Raw genomic sequence first — 16,785 nt, forward strand, 5'->3', positions numbered from 1 at the left:
GAACAAGCCAGTTAACCCACTGTTCCTAGGCCGTTCTGCCATTGAACAAGGCAGTTAACCCACTGTTCCCGCCGTTCTGCCTGAACAAGGCAGTTAACCCACTGTTCTGGGCGTTTCTTCCATTAGACAAGGCGGTTAACCCCACTGTTCTAGGCCAGTTCTGCCCTGAACAAGGCAGTTAACCCACTGTTCCTAGGCCGTTCTGCCATTAAACAAGGCAGTTAACCCCTGTTCCTAGGCCGTTTGCCCCTGAACAAGGCAGTTAACCCACTGTTCCCAGGGGCCGTTCTGCCATTAAACAAGGCAGATTTAACCCACTGTTCCTAGGCCGTTTCTGCCCCTGAACAAGGCAGTTAACCCACTGTTCCTACCGTTCTGCCCATTGAACAAGGCAGTTATTCACTGTTCCTAGGCCGTTTTCTGCCATTGAACAAGGCAGTTAACCCACTGTTCCTAGGCCGTTCTTCCATTGAACAAGGCAGTTAACCCACTGTTCCTAGGCCGTTCTGCCATTGAACAAGGCAGTTAACCCACTGTTCCTAGGCCGTTCTTCCATTGAACAAGGCAGTTCCTAGGCCCTCATTGTAAATAAGAATTTGTTCTTAACTGACTTGCCGAGTTAAATAAAGATACTACAGTTACCACTGGATTATAGCCCAAAGTTATATTGTCGCTAAATCAAGGCAACCGTATGATACTAATGATCTGTTTCCCTTTCAACAAGTTACACTATTCTTTTACATTCTGTATCATATTAAAGTTGTAAAATAATTGTTGTCTGAATGAAAAGTCAATGGATGGCAGCCATGTTTCCTATGCCATAATATACAGTATTAGGATATTTAAAAAATACTGCTCTTTATGTTCTCAAACACTTCAAAATAAAACCAGTTATATTTTGGTTTAGTTTTGTATTGTCTAGGTGTTTTTACCCTGTCTTGGGTTTTTGTATATCTATGGGGTTTTGGTTTGTCTAGGTATATGTAGGTCTATGGTGCCCTGATTGGAATCAATCTGTTGGCAGTGGTGGGAATGATCCATTCTTCTTCTATTGTCTTAATAGTCGCTTATTTCTTACTATGTCACAGTAGTAAGAATCACAATGGTTCAAGCCCTTTAACTTTTTGACTGGTAGACCAATCTAAACGAGTAAACATGTTATGTGTCACGCCCTGACCTTAGTTAATTTTGTTTTCTTTATTATTTTGGTTAGGTCAGGTGTGACATGGGTGGTTGGTTTTGATTTTGCATTGTCTTGGTGTTTTTGGCCTGTCTAGGTTTTTTGACTATCTATGGATTTTTTACTATGTCTAGGTATATGTAGGTCTATGGTGGCGTGACTAGTTCCCAATCAGACAGCTGTTTATCGTTGTCTCTGATTGGGGATCCTATTTAGGTTGCCATTTTTCAATTTGCGTTTTGTGGGTTATTGTCTATGTGTAGTTGTCTGGCAGCACTCGTTTTAGTAGCGTCACGGTTGTTTTGTATAGTTTGTTCAGTGTTTATTCTTCATTTAAAGAAGTATGTATTCATCTCACGCCTTGGTCTCATCGTTATGACGAACGTGACAATATTAATTATTTAAGGGTTTTGGAAAGAATTGCGCACGTTAGGCTAAATTTCATAAAATATATTGAGACAAATTACAGACAGTAGCCTACAAGTAGCAATGTAGAACTCAATTTATTTAACATGCAATATAATTCAATATGATTTAAATGTATTGGCCTATAGCCTACTGTATTTACATGTTAATGCTTTCATCTCAGGTCTATTCATTTGAAGCATCCTTTTTATACGTCGCTTGTTTGTATTAATTGCAAAGACATGGGAAACTTTCAATTGGTAGTCAACTTTGTTCTAAAGTTATGGCGGTCATAGCGGATAAACCGCGTGATTCCACGTGTAGCGGAGATGTTCCGTGTATTAAGTGACGCGCGGCGGAGAAAATGCATTTTAACGATACATTTAGCTGTTCTACCAGCGGTCTGACGCGGGCGTTAGATTACGAGCGTTTTCAAGTGCTTTTTGGGAAACAGCTGGAGATTTAACGATGCTCCTACGAACTTTCTAACGATAAACTTAAACTTAAGATGTTTTTGGAACCGGGCCCAGAACCGGGCCTATGAAATGTTGAAGGATTGGAAACATGGGATGTACAGTAATCCCATTCCCAAACATCAGTGTTTGAGATGGGTTTATTATTGTGTTATAGGGTTTAATGTGCTACGTATCAGTATACATTTATTTTACGGTCATGTAGGAAGTAGGCCCGTTTCCTGTTTAGCACATATAAATAGTATCTGGTTGTTCTTGGAGTTTATTTCGCCATTTTGAATTGATACATGCTGTTCACACCTTTCGGTCAGTATTCTGGTAGATCTCTGTTCATGCTATCATTTATCACACACACAGATGATATTCCAATTTGCACATTGGACAATAAAGCTATAATCTATTCTAATTTCTCTGTATTGTATTTATAGAATCGCTGGAACGACATGTCACAGAACCTTTCTCATGTTGTGATTCTGACCCATCTGTGTTTCTGTTCTTTCCAGCAGTTCTGTTCTGTTCTGTTTGATTTGATTCTATTCTAAACGTCTCTTTTGTTCTTTCCAGCAGTTCTCTTCTGTTCTATTTGATTCTATTCTAAACGTTCTTTCCAGCAGTTCTGTTCTATTTAATTCTATTCTAAAACGTCTCTTTTGTTCTTTCCAGCAGTTCTCTTCTGTTTTTATTTGATTCTATTTGATTTGATTATATTCTAAACGTCTCTTTTGTTCTTTCCAGCAGTTCTCTTCTGTTCTATTTAATTCTATTCTAAAACGTCTCTTTTGTTCTTTCCAGCAGTTCTGTTCTATTTAATTCTATTCTAAAACGTCTCTTTTGTTCTTTCCAGCAGTTCTGTTCTATTTAATTCTATTCTAAAACATCTCTTTTGTTCTTTCCAGCAGTTCTCTTCTGTTTTGATTTGATTCTATTTTATTTGATTCTATTCTAAAACGTCTCCGTTGGTGTTTCCAGGTGGATTCAACAAGTTCCAGACAGACTACCCAGAACACTGTGAGATGAACCTTGACTGTTCCTGCCCCAGCAGCTCCCCGCCTGCGTCTGTCCTGGGGCTGGGGGGGCTGAGGATCAGCTCTGACTGTTCTGATGGGGAGTCATCGGACAGAGAACCGGTCAGCGCCACCGAGTCCGAGGGCAGCCCTCTCCCCAACAACCAGCCTGCCTTCCCGGTCCAGATCTTACCGTACCTCTACCTGGGCTGTGCCAAAGACTCCACCAACCTGGACATCCTGGGGAAGTACAACATCAAGTACATCCTGAACGTCACGCCCAACCTGCCCAACATGTTTGAACACGACGGAGACTTCAAGTACAAACAGATCCCCATCTCCGATCACTGGAGCCAAACCTCTCGCAGTTTTTCCCAGAGGCCATTTCTTTCATTGGTGAGCTGTGGCAGTAGCCTGCTCATTTGAATGTTGTTCAATCACAGATCAGTTGGAGTTCAAAGTCTTTTCATTCTTGTCTTGTGTTGTTATGTTCGTTTTGCGTAATGTTTCATGAACCCAGGTCATAGTTGATTCATTTGAAAAATTGTTTCTCAGCTCATCCCACCAACATTCAGGTTATATAACTATAACACTAAATTAGGCAGCGATAGATTCATTAAGTTGTTGGCTGAGTCAAACAAGCTAGATTTGCAAGTACAATAACAAAGCTTATAACTCAAAACATATATAGTATAGACGTATGAGTCAGCAACTTAAGCTAACAAGCCTCAGATGCATCATCCTTTAAGAAACCACTCTGATTGATCTCTTTCCGAGCGGTTTGTGATATTTCCTGCTCCACGCCTCATTTCACACCATGAACGCGATGAGTCATGACTTGATCTGAGTCGCTCCAGCGTTGGAGGGATTATATCATCAAATCACAGTGTTGGCCTTTAATTAACTCATCAAAACTCGGCCAACAGGTTTCTAGCACACTCATTATACAACAGAAAGGAATCTGTGAATGAACTAGGCCCGGTCATTTAGAGAAGCACTGTGAATGAAGTAGGCCAGGTCATTTAGAGAACCACTGTGAATGAAGTAGGCCAGGTCATTTAAAGAAGCACTGTGAATGAAGTAGGCCAGGTCATTTAGAGAAGCACTGTGAATGAAGTAGGCCAGGTCATTTAGAGAACCACTGTGAATGAACTAGGCCAGGTCTTTTAGAAAAGCACTGTGAATAAAGTAGGCCAGGTCTTTTAGAAAAGCACTGTGAATAAAGTAGGCCAGGTCATTTAGCGAACCACTGAATGAAGTAGGCCAGGTCATTTAGCGAACCACCGTGAATGAGGTAGGCCAGGTCATTTAGAGAACCACCGTGAATGAGGTAGGCCAGGTCATTTAGAGAACCACCGTGAATGAAGTAGGCCAGGTCATTTAGCGAACCACTGTGAATGAAGTAGGCCAGGTCATTTAGAGAACCACTGAATGAAGTAGGCCAGGTCATTTAGCGAACCACCGTGAATGAGGTAGGCCAGGTCATTTAGAGAACCACTGTGAATGAAGTAGGCCAGGTCATTTAGAGAACCACTGTGAATGAAGTAGGCCAGGTCATTTAGAGAACCACCGTGAATGAAGTAGGCCAGGTCTTTTAGAGAAGCACTGTGAATGAGGTAGGCCAGGTCATTTAGCGAACCACTGTGAATGAAGTAGGCCAGGTCATTTAGAGAAGCACTGTGAATGAAGTAGGCCAGGTCATTTAGAGAAGCACTGTGAATGAAGTAGGCCAGGTCATTTAGAGAAGCACTGTGAATGAAGTAGGCCAGGTCATTTAGAGAACCACTGTGAATGAAGTAGGCCAGGTCTTTTAGAGAACCACTGTGAATGAAGTAGGCCAGGTCATTTAGAGAAGCACTGTGAATGAAGTAGGCCAGGTCATTTAGAGAAGCACTGTGAATGAAGTAGGCCAGGTCATTTAGAGAACCACTGTGAATGAACTAGGCCAGGTCTTTTAGAGAAGCACTGTGAATGAAGTAGGCCAGGTCATTTAGAGAAGAACTGTGAATGAAGTAGGCCAGGTCATTTAGAGAAGCACTGTGAATGAAGTAGGCCAGGTCATTTAGAGAAGCACTGTGAATGAACTAGGCCAGGTCTTTTAGAGAAGCACTGTGAATGAAGTAGGCCAGGTCATTTAGAGAACCACTGTGAATGAACTAGGCCAGGTCATTTAGAGAAGCACTGTGAATGAAGTAGGCCAGGTCATTTAGAGAAGCACTGTGAATGAACTAGGCCAGGTCATTTAGAGAACCACCGTGAATGAAGTAGGCCAGGTCATTTAGAGAACCACTGTGAATGAAGTAGGCCAGGTCATTTAGAGAACCACTGTGAATGAACTAGGCCAGGTCATTTAGAGAAGCACTGTGAATGAAGTAGGCCAGGTCATTTAGCGAACCACTGTGAATGAAGTAGGCCAGGTCATTAAAAGAAGCACTATGAATGAAGTAGGCCAGGTCATTTAGAGAAGCACTGTGAATGAAGTAGGCCAGGTCATTTAGAGAACCACTGTGAATGTATTAATCTGCCTTAATTTTGCTGGATCCCAGGAAGAGTAGCTGCTGCTTTGGCAGGAACTAATGGGGATCCATAATAAACCCCAGGAAGAGTAGCTGCTAATGGGGATCCATAATAAACCTGTCACGCCCTGGTCTATATTTATTATGTTATCTTCATTTATTGGGTCAGGCCAGGGTGTGACATGGGTTTATTTGTAGTGTGTTTCGTCTTGGGGTTGTGTGGGGTGTATAGATTAGTCCATGGCTGCCTGAGGCGGTTCTCAATCAGTGTCAGGTGATTATCGTTGTCTCTGATTGTGAACCATATTTAGGTAGCCTGGGTTTCACTGTGTGTTTGTGGGTGATTGTTCCTGTCTGTTTGTTGCACCAGTCGGCTGTTTCGGTTTTCGACGTTTGTTGTTTTGTATTGTTCGTGTTTTCTTCATCATTAAAGATGTATCTAACGAACCTCGCTGCATTTTGGTCCGATCCTTGTTCCACCTCTTCGTCAGAGGAGGAGTTGGAAGAAACCCGTTACAAAACCCCAGGAAGAGGAGCTGCTGCCTTGGCAGTAACTAATGGGGATCCATAATAAACCCCATGAAGAGTAGCTGCTGCCTTGGCAGGAACTAATGGGGATCCATAATAAACCCCAGGAAGAGGAGCTGCTGCCTTGGCAGTAACTAATGGGGATCCATAATAAACCCCAGGAAGAGTAGCTGCTGCCTTGGCAGGAACTAATGGGGTTCCACAATAAACCCCCAGGAAGAGGAGCTGCTGCCTTGGCAGTAACTAATGGGGATCCATAATAAACCCCAGGAAGAGTAGCTGCTGCCTTGGCAGGAACTAATGGGGTTCCACAATAAACCCCCAGGAAGAGTAGCTGCTGCCTTGGCAGGAACTAATGGGGATCCATAATAAACCCCAGGAAGAGTAGCTGCTGCCTTGGCAGGAACTAATGGGGTTCCACAATAAACCCCCAGGAAGAGTAGCTGCTGCCTTGACAGGAACTAATGGGGATCCATAATTAATACAATTGTTGCACCCACGCTACTCGCACGCGTCAACAGCGTCTACTTAGCCAGGCGCAAAAATTTAAATTTGTTCTATTTGTGACGCTTGGAGCGCTGCAAGTTCCGCCTGTCCCATCTCCTCATTGGTTTTTAGGTGCGTATACGTACGTGGGTGATTGAAAGATAAACTGAGGTCCAATCCAGTCCAGTTGGTGGTGGTAATGCACCTTAATGTTGGTTGCCAACCGCCATATAAAGTCCACAGAAGAAGAAGAAGAAGCCTGAAGGAGGAGAGATTACTAGAAACTAACTCGGTTTACCCTTTTATCTGTGGATTCATTGTCTGAGTCGAGGACCTTGTGCATTTCAGGTAAAATAACAACCCAATATTTATATCCCAGGACAAATTATCTAGCAACAGCAAGCTAGCTAAATTCCAATCAATGTTTAATACTTATCGACCTGTCCCCAAATTGATATAGTTGGTTCAGAGTTCATTTTGACATTTCAACCTGCGTGTCCTCATCTCGTCTGGTGTGGCGATGACAGACACACGCGCCCAGTCTGGTCTGCATGTTAGTTTGTAATGAATGATGGATAACTAGGGTTGTTTGGCTGATGAATGATGGCTGGCTAGGGGTTCATAGCGTTGGGCCAGTAACTGAAAGGTTGCTGGTTCGATTCACTGAGGTAACTTGGTGAAAAGTCTGTCTGTACCCTTGAGCAAGGTACTTAGCCCTAATTGCTCATGTAATTCGCTCTGGATAAGGGTGTCTGCTCGGTAACTAAAATATAAATGCAAGATAAAAACGTCCGGGGAAACAGTGAAGAAATACAGTTTAACCTTTAATTAGTTTAACCTCCATGACTTGAAATGTAGTGCACTATATAGGGCTCTGGTATAAAGTAGTGCACTATATAGGGAATAGGGCTCTGGTCTAAACTAGTGCACTATGTAGGGAATAGGGGTCTGGTATATAGTAGTACCACTATATAGGGAATAGGGCTCTGGTCTAAAGTAGTACCACTACATAGGGAATAGGGCTCTGGTATAAAGTAGTGCACTATACAGGGAATAGGACTCTGGTCTAAAGTAATGCCCTATATAGGGAATAGGGCTCTGGTATAAAGTAGTGCACTATATAGGGAATAGGGCTCTGGTATAAAGTAGTGCACTATATAGGGAATTGGGCTCTGGTATTAGGTAGTGCACTATATAGGGAATAGGGCTCTGGTATAAAGTAGTGCACTATATAGGGAATAGGGCTCTGGTATAAAGTAGTGCACTATATAGGGAATAGGGCTCTGGTATTAGGTAGTGCACTATATAGGGAATTGGGCTCTGGTATTAGGTAGTGCACTATATAGGGAATATGGCTCTGGTATAAAGTAGTGAAAGAATTATAACAGAGGTTTGTTTTGTAATATTTACTTAGGACTATTTCAGTATTTCAGACCAGACTATTTGACGATAGTTTCAGTATTTCAGACCAGACTATTTGTGGTTAGTTTCAGTATTTAATTAATCAGCCTAGACGAATACCCAGGGTATTCTCCTCATCAGCTTCATGGGAATGTGGAGTTTCGGTTTGGCTCTGGAATATATCCTGAGCCATGTTTGTTTTGAAACACAGTTAAGAGACCCACTATGACATGTGAAAGGTTTCGAGTCAGAGTCGGAGGGTCAATCGCTGGAATGTGTGGTAGCAGGGATTGCTGCTCCACTTTTAGGGAAATATGTAAAGCTACTGTAGTTAGTTAGGATCTGTTAGTTAGTTAGGACCTGTTAATTAGTTAGGGCCTGTTAGTTGCTTTGGGCCTGTTAGTTAGTTCGGGCCTGTTTGTTAGTTCGGGCCTGTTTGTTAGTTAGTTAGTTAGGGACAGTTTGTTAGGGCCTCAAATCAAATGTATTTGTCACATACACATGGTTAGCAGATGTTGATGCGATTGTAGCGAAATGCTTGTGCTTCTAGTTCCGACCATGCAGTAATAACCAACGAGTAATCTAACAATTCCACAACAACTACTTTATACACACAAGTGTAAAGGAATGAATACGAATATGTACATAAAAATATATGAATGAGCGATGTCCGAACAGCATAGGAAAGATGCAGTAGATTGTATCGAGTACAGTATATACATATGAGATGAGTAATGTAGGGTATGTAAACAAAGTGGCATAGTTTAAAGTGGCTAGTGATACATTACATCAAGATTGCAAGATGCAGTAGCTGGTATAGAGTACAGTATATACATATGAAATGAGTAATGTAGGGTAAGTAAACATTATATAATATAAAGTGGCTAGTGATAAATTGATTACATACATTTTTCCATTATTAAAAGGGGCTTGAGTTGAGTCAGTGTGTTGGCAGCAGCCACTCAATGTTAGTGATGGCTGTTTAACAGTCTGATGGCCTTGAGATAGAAGCTGTTTTTCAGTCTCTCGGTCTCAGCTTTGATGCACCTGTACTGACCTCGCCTTCCGGATTATAGCGGGGTGAACAGGCAGTGGCTCGGATGGTTGTTGTCCTTGATGATATTTTTGGCATTCCTGTGACATCGGGTGGTGTAGGTGTCCTGGAGGGCAGGTAGTTTGCCCCCGGTGATGCGTTGTGTAGACCTCACTACCCTCTGGAGAGCCTTACGGTTGTGGGCGGAGCAGTTGCCGTACCAGGCGGTGATACAGCCCGCCAGGATGCACTCGTTTGTGCATCTATAAAAGCTTGTGAGTGTTTTTGGTGACAAGCTGAATTTCTTCAGCCTCCTTGGGAATGTTTTAATCGTTGCTGTGGGAACGACATCTTCATTGCACTTTCTAATGAACTCCCTCACCGACTCAGCGTATTCGTCAATGTTGTTGTTGGACGTGTAACAGTATAATTTTCGACCGTCCCCTCGCCCATACCCGGGCGCGAACCAGGGACTCTCTGCACACATCAACAACAGTCACCCACGAAGCATCGTTACCCATCGCTCCACGAAAGCCGCGGCCCTTGCAGAGCAAGGGGAACTACTACTTCAAGGTCTCAGAGCAAGTGACGTCACCGATTTGAAACGCTATTTAGCGCGAACCACCGCTAACTAAGCTAGCGTTTCACATCCGTTACAGACGCAATGCGGAACATATCCCAGTACACGTGATCGACGCAATCTTGAAGCGTGTAATCCGATTGGTCGGACCAGCGTTGAACAGACCTGAGCGCGGGTGCTTCGTGTTTTAGTTTCTGTCTGTAGGCAGGGGGCAACAAAATGGAGTCGTGGTCAGCTTTTCTGAAGGAGAGGGCGGGGGATGGCCTTATATGCGTCACGGAAGTTAGAATAACAGTGGTCTAGGGTTATGCCAGCCCTGGTAGCACAATCGATATGCTGATAGAATTTAGGGAGCCTTGTTTTCAGATTAGCCTTGTTAAAATCCCCAGCTACAATAAATGCAGCCTCAGGAAATGTGGTTTCCAGTTTACATAGAGTCAAATGAAGTTCTTTCAGGGCCGTCAATGTGTCTGCTTGGGGGGGAATATACATGACTTATTATGATCGAAGAGAATTCTCTTGGTAGATAATGCGGTCAGCATTTGATTGTGAGGAATTCTAAGTCAGGTGAACGAAAGGACTTGAGTTCCTGCATGTTGTTATGATCACACCACATCTCGTTAATCATAAGGCATACACCCCAGACCTTCTTCTTACCAGAGAGATGGTTGTTTCTGTCTGTGCGATGCGTGAAGAAACCAGGTGGCTGTACCGACTCAGATAGCGTGTCTCAAGTGAGCCATGTTTCCGTGAAACAAAGAACGTTCCAGTCTCTGATGTCTCTCTGGAATGCTCCCCTTGCTCGGATTTCATCAACCTTGTTGTCAAGAGACTGGACATTGGCGAGTAGTATGCTAGGGAGTGGTGCGCGATGTGCCCGTCTACGGAGCCTGACCAGAAGACCGCTCCGTCTGCCCCTTCTACAGCGTCGTTGTTTTGGGTCGCCGGCTGGGATCTGATCCATTGTCCTGGGTGGTGGGCCAAACAGAGGAACCGTTTCGGGAAAGTCATATTTATGGTCGTAATGATGGTGAGTTGACGTTGCTCTTATATCCAATAGTTCCTCCCAGCTGTATGTAATAAAATCTAAGATTTCCTGGGGTAACAATCTAAGAAATAACACGTAAAAAAAAACTAAATATTGCATAGTTTCCTAGGAACGTGAAGCAAGGCGGCCATCTCGGTCAGCGCAGGAAGTTGTCTGACCTGTTAGATGGGGCCTGTTTGTTCGATAGGTAGGGACAGTTGGATAGTTAGGGCCTGTTCTTTCAACTTGAACTTTTAATTCCATAATTTTAATTGAATGTTCAATGGATCTGCTAACTTGTTTTTTTTTATCTGCTAACTTTTTCCACATACGGAGGCTTCATGACTATAGCCTATTGATGCTTTGATGACTCATGATTGGTCAACGACAAGCTACACGCGCCACGCTCCAATATTGTGTAAAGTAAAGAGCAGCAACAGCAACATCAATTGTAAAATATCTCTCTGTCTCTACTGCAGCAGTCAAGTTCAGATCTGTACGGCCCTTCCAGAGAAGTAAATGAAAACGAGAACCAATCAGATCCGACCCAGATCCATGACATTATTTTCAATTCTGGATACTGATCATCTCGTGTCCCGGATTGGGTCTCAGGTATTCGGGTACAGGTGGATCCATGAAGATCTCTACTGATCACACAGCTTTGTGGTTTAAACTCAACCTCAGGTGAGATGTAGGAGTGTAGTTTAACCCACAATCATCTCAACCTTTATTTCCTTTAAGTTATAAACTCTTAACAGGCTCACTAGAGGCTCACTGGAGTTGAGATACACTGTATACTCTAGAAGGGCCCAGAGTTTAAACCTCCAGCTCCTAGTTATACACTAGAAGGGCCCAGAGTTTAAACCTCCAGCTCCTAGTTATACACTAGAAGGGCCCAGAGTTTAAACCTCCAGGTCTTAGTTATACACTAGAAGGGCCCAGAGTTTAAACCTCTAGCTCCTAGTTATACACTAGAAGGAACCATAGTTTTTCCTGACTAGACTCCATTAGTTCTACTGTCTTTGTCTCGACACACTAGAGTTAATTTATACACACTATATATACAAAAGTATCGGGACACCCATTCAAATTAGTGGCTATTTCAGCCACATTCGTTGCCGATAGGTGTATAAAATGGAGCACAAAGCCATGCAATCCCCATAGACAAACATTGGCAGTAGAATGACCTTACTGAAGAGCTCAGTGACTTTCAATGTGGCACCATCATAGGGTATCACTATTCCAACAAGTCGATTTGTCAAATGTCTTCCCTGCTGGAGCTGACCCGGTTAACTGCTGTTATTGTGAAGTGGAGCAACAACGGCTCAGCCACGAAGTGGTAGGCCACACAAGCTCACAGAACGGGCCACTGAGTGCTGAAACGAGAAGCTCGTAACAAATGTCTGTCCTCGGTTGCAACACTCACTACCGAGTTCCAAACTGCCTCTGGAAGCAACGTCAGGGCAATAACTGTTTGTCGGAAGCTTCATGAAATGGGTTTCCATGGCCGAGCAGCCGCACACAAGCCTAAGATCACCATGCGCAATGCCAAGCATCATCTGGAGTGGTGTAAATCCCGCCACCATTGGACTCTGGAGCAGTGGAAACGCTGTTCTGTTCTCTCTGGAGTGATGAATCACTCTTCACCAACTGTCAGTCCGACGGACAAATCTGAGTTTGGTGGATGAGGACTAATGGTCTGGGGAGGGAGGGAGGGGAGGGAAGGAAGGAGTAGGGGTTGAAAGAGAGTGGGACTGACTTACTTTGCGGTATCCTTTGAAGCACTAATGGCTTGATAGTGCAGAGTGTTGCACCAGATAAAACCTAGGAACATCATCTGGGTTGTGAATAATGGATCATCTATATCAATGACTATGTCCCAAATGCACTACTTTTAAAAATGGTCCCTGGTCAACATTTGTATACTAATTTTTAATATGGGCCTGGTGTCTTGAGATGTTGCTTCAATATATCCACATAATTTTCCTCCCTCATGAAGCCATCTATTTTGTGAAGTGCACCAGTCCCTCCTGCAGCAAAGCACACCCACAAGTTCAATTTTTTTGGAGCAGTGGCTTCTTCCTTGCTGAGCGGCCTTTCAGGTTATGTCGATATAGGACTCGTTTTACTGTGGATATAGATTCTTTTGTACCTGTTTCCTCCAGCATCTTCACAAAGTCCTTTGCTGTTGTTCTGGGATTGATTTGCACGTTTTGCACCAAAGTACGTTCATCTCTAGGGGACGCTTCTCCTTCCTGAGCGGTATGACAGCTGCGTGGTCCCATGGTGTTTATACTTGTGTACTATTTTTTTTGTACAGATGAACGTGGTACTTTCAGGCATTTGAAGTTCATTTAGTTCTGAATGTTGGTCATTTAGTTCTGAATGTTGGTCATTTAGTTCAAAATGTGGGTAATTTAGTTCTGAATATAGTTCATTTTGTTCTGAACGTGGGTCATTTTGTTCTGAACGGGTCATTTTGTTCTGAACGTGGGTCATTTTGTTCTGAACGTGGGTCATTTTGTTCTGAACGGTGGGTCATTTTGTTCTGAACGTGGGTCATTTTGTTCTGAACGTGGGTCATTTTGTTCTGAACGTGGGTCATTTTGTTCTGAACGTGGGTCATTTTGTTCTGAACGTGGGTCTTTTTGTTCTGAACGTGGGTCTTTTTGTTCTGAACGTGGGTCTTTTTGTTCTGAACGTGGGTCTTTTTGTTCTGAACGTGGGTCTTTTTGTTCTGAACGTGGGTCATTTAGTTCGAAATACAGTTCATTTAGTTCTGAACGTGGGTCATTTAGTTCTGCATATAGGTAATGTAGTTCTGAACGTGGGCCATTTGGTTCTGAACGTGGGTCATTTGGTTCTGAACGTGGGTCATTTGGTTCTGAACGTGGGTCATTTGGTTCTGAACGTGGGTCATTTGGTTCTGAACGTGGGTCATTTAGTTCCTTCAGAAAATATTCACACTTTTTCCACATGTTGTGTTATAGCCGAATTTAAATTTGATTAAATATAGATTTTGTGTCACTGGCCTAAACACATTACCCCATAATGACAAAGTGGAATAATTGTTTTTCGAAATCTTTAGAAAAAATAAAATAAAATGAAAAGCTGATATGTCTTGAGTCAATAAGTATTCAACCCCTTTGTTTTAAGTAAAAACCTCCAGTGTTTAACATGAGTTTTGAATGACTTCCTCATCTCTGTAACCCACACATACAATTATCTGTAAGGTCCTTTAGTTGAGAAGTGAATTTCAAACACCTATTCAACCACAAAGACCAGGGAGGTTTTCAAATTCCTTGCCAAGAAGGGCACCTACAGTGGCTTGCGAAAGTATTCACCCCCCTTGGCATTTTTCCTATTTTTGTGGGGTTTGTATCATTTGATTTATGTAATATGCCTACCACTTTGAAGATGCAAAGTATTTTTTTTATTGTGAAACAAATAAGAAATAAGACAAAAACAGAACTTGAATGTTCATAAACTAGGGGCGGCAGGGTAGCCTAGTGGTTAGAGCGTTGGACTAGTAATTGAAAGGTTGCAAGTTCAAATCCTCGAGCTGACAAGGTACAAATCTGTCGTTCTGCCCCTGAACAGGCAGTTAACCTGACTGCTCCTAGGCAGTCATTGAAAATAAGAATTTGTTCTTAACTGACTTGCCTAGTGTAAAATAAAGGTAAAATTAAAATTAAAATTCACCCCCCAAAAGTCAATACTTTGTAGAGCCACCTTTCACAGCAATTACAGCTGTAAGTGTCTTGGGCTATGTCTCTATAAGCTTGGCACATCTAGCCACTGGGATTGCTGCCCATTCTTCAAGGAAAAACTGCTCCAGCTCCTTCAAGTTGTATGGGTTCCACTGATGTACAGCAATCTTAAGTCATACCACAGATTCTCAATTGGATTGAGGTCTGGCTTTGACTAGAGTGTTGCTTTAGCAGTATGCTTAGGGTCATTGTCCTGCTGGAAGGTGAACTCCGTCCCAGTCTCAAATCTCTGGAAAACTGAAACAGGTTTCCTTCAAGAATTTCCTGTATTTAGCCCCATCCATCATTCCTTCATTTCTGACTAGTTTCCCAGTCCCTGATGATGAGAGGTGTTGGGTTTGCGCCAGACATAGCTTTCCTTGATGGCCAAAAAGCTACATTTTAATCTCATCTGACCAGAGTACCTTCTTCCATCTGTTTGGGAGATTTCAATATGCATTTCTCGGCAACATCAAAGTGTTTGCTTATTTTTTTCTTTGGGTTAAATGGCTTTTTTCTTGCCACTCTTCCATAAAGCCCAGCTCTGTGGAGTGTACGGCTTAAAGTGGTCCTATGGGCAGATACTCCAATCTCCGCTGTGGAGCTTTGCAGCTCCTTCAGGGTTATCTTTGGTCTCTTTGTTGCCTCTCTGATTAATGCCCTCCTTGCCTGGTCTGTGAGTTTGTGGGCGGCCCTCTCTTGGCAGGTTTGTTGTGGTGCCATATTCTTTCCATTTTTTTAATAAGGGATTTAATGGTGCTCCGGGGGATGTTCAAAGTTTCAGATATTTTTTTATAACCCAACCCTGATCTGTCCTTCTCCACAACTTTGTCCTTGAACTAGTCTTCATGGTGCCGCTTGCTTGGTGGTGTTGCAGACTCTGGGGCCTTTCAGAACATGTGTATATATACTGAGATCATGTGACACTTAGATTGCACACAGGTGGACTTTATTTAACTAATTCTGTGACTTCTGAAGGTAATTGGTTGCACCTGATCTTACTTAGGGGCTTCACAGCAAAGGGGGAGGGGCTTCATAGCAAAGGGGAGGGGCTTCATAGCAACGTGACTAAATATGCAGGAACCACCTTTCCATTTTTTTTATTTATCTTTAATCTTTATTTTTATTTTTCATTTCACTTCACTCAATTTTGACTATTGTATATATTTCCATTACATGAACGAAATAAAAATCAATTTAAATTACAGGTTTTAATGCAACAAAATAGGAAAAAACGCTAAGGGGGATGAATACATTTGCAGGGCACTGTATTGGTGGATAGGTAAACAGAACAGACATTGACTCATCCCTTTGAGCATGGTGCAATAATTAATTACTTTGATGGTGTATCAATACAACCAGTCACTACAAAGATACAGGCGTCCTTCCGAACTCAGTTGCTGGAGAGGAAGGAAACCGCTCAGGGATTTCACCATGAGAGCAAAGTTGACTTTAAAACAGTTACAGAGGGTAATGGCTGATAGGAGAAAACTGAGGATGAATCAACAACATTGTAGTTACTTCACAATACTAACCTAAATGACAGAGTGAAAAGAAGGAAGCTTGTACAGAATAAAAATATTCCAAAACATGCATCCTGTTTGCAACAAGGCACTAAAGTAATACTGCAGAAAATGTGGCAAAGCAATGAACTTCTTGTCCTAAGGTTTTATGTTTGAGGCAGATCCAATACAGCAAATTACTGAGTACCACTCTCCATATTTTAAAGCATAGTGCTGGCTGCATCATGTTATAGGTATGCTTGTAATCGTTAAGGACCGGAGAGTTTTTCAGGATAAAAAGAAATGGAATGGAGCAAGGCGCAGGCAAAATCCTAGAGGAAAAACTGGTTCAGTCTGCTTTCAACCTGGGAGATGAATTCACCTTTCAGCAAGACAACCTAAAAAGTTGTTGTAGCTGTTCCCTCATTATAAACTCTAGAAACCAGAGAGGTGTAGTTGGTGTAGCTGTTCTCTCATTATAAACTCCTGAAACCAGAGAGGTGGAGTTGTTGTAGCTGTTCCCTCATTATAAACTCTAGAAACCAGAGAGGTGGAGTTGGTGTAGCTGTTCTCTCATTATAAACTCCTGAAACCAGAGAGGTGTAGCTGTTCCCTCATTATAAACTCTAGAAACCAGAGGTGTAGCTGTTCTCTCATTATAAACTCTAGAAACCAGAGAGGTGGAGTTTGTGTAGCTGTTCTCTCATTATAAACTCTAGAAACCAGAGAGGTGGAGTTGGTGTAGCTGTTCCCTCATTATAAACTCTAGAAACCAGAGAGGTGGAGTTGGTGTAGCTGTTCCCTCATTATAAACTCTAGAAACCAGAGAGGTGGAGTTTGTGTAGCTGTTCTCTCATTATAAACTCTAGAAACCAGAGAGGTGGAGTTGGTGTAGCTGTTC

General features: G+C 42.6%; 1 pseudogene; it reads left to right on the forward strand.

Moving 5' to 3' along the window:
• The first annotated feature begins 3,027 nt into the window (after positions 1-3,027).
• On the forward strand, positions 3,028-3,475 carry LOC135536557 (dual specificity protein phosphatase 7-like; annotated as a pseudogene).
• Positions 3,476-16,785: the final 13,310 nt, after the last annotated feature.

The sequence above is a fragment of the Oncorhynchus masou genome, unplaced genomic scaffold (genome assembly GCF_036934945.1).
Source record: "Oncorhynchus masou masou isolate Uvic2021 unplaced genomic scaffold, UVic_Omas_1.1 unplaced_scaffold_6313, whole genome shotgun sequence".
Classification (NCBI taxonomy): domain Eukaryota; kingdom Metazoa; phylum Chordata; class Actinopteri; order Salmoniformes; family Salmonidae; genus Oncorhynchus; species Oncorhynchus masou.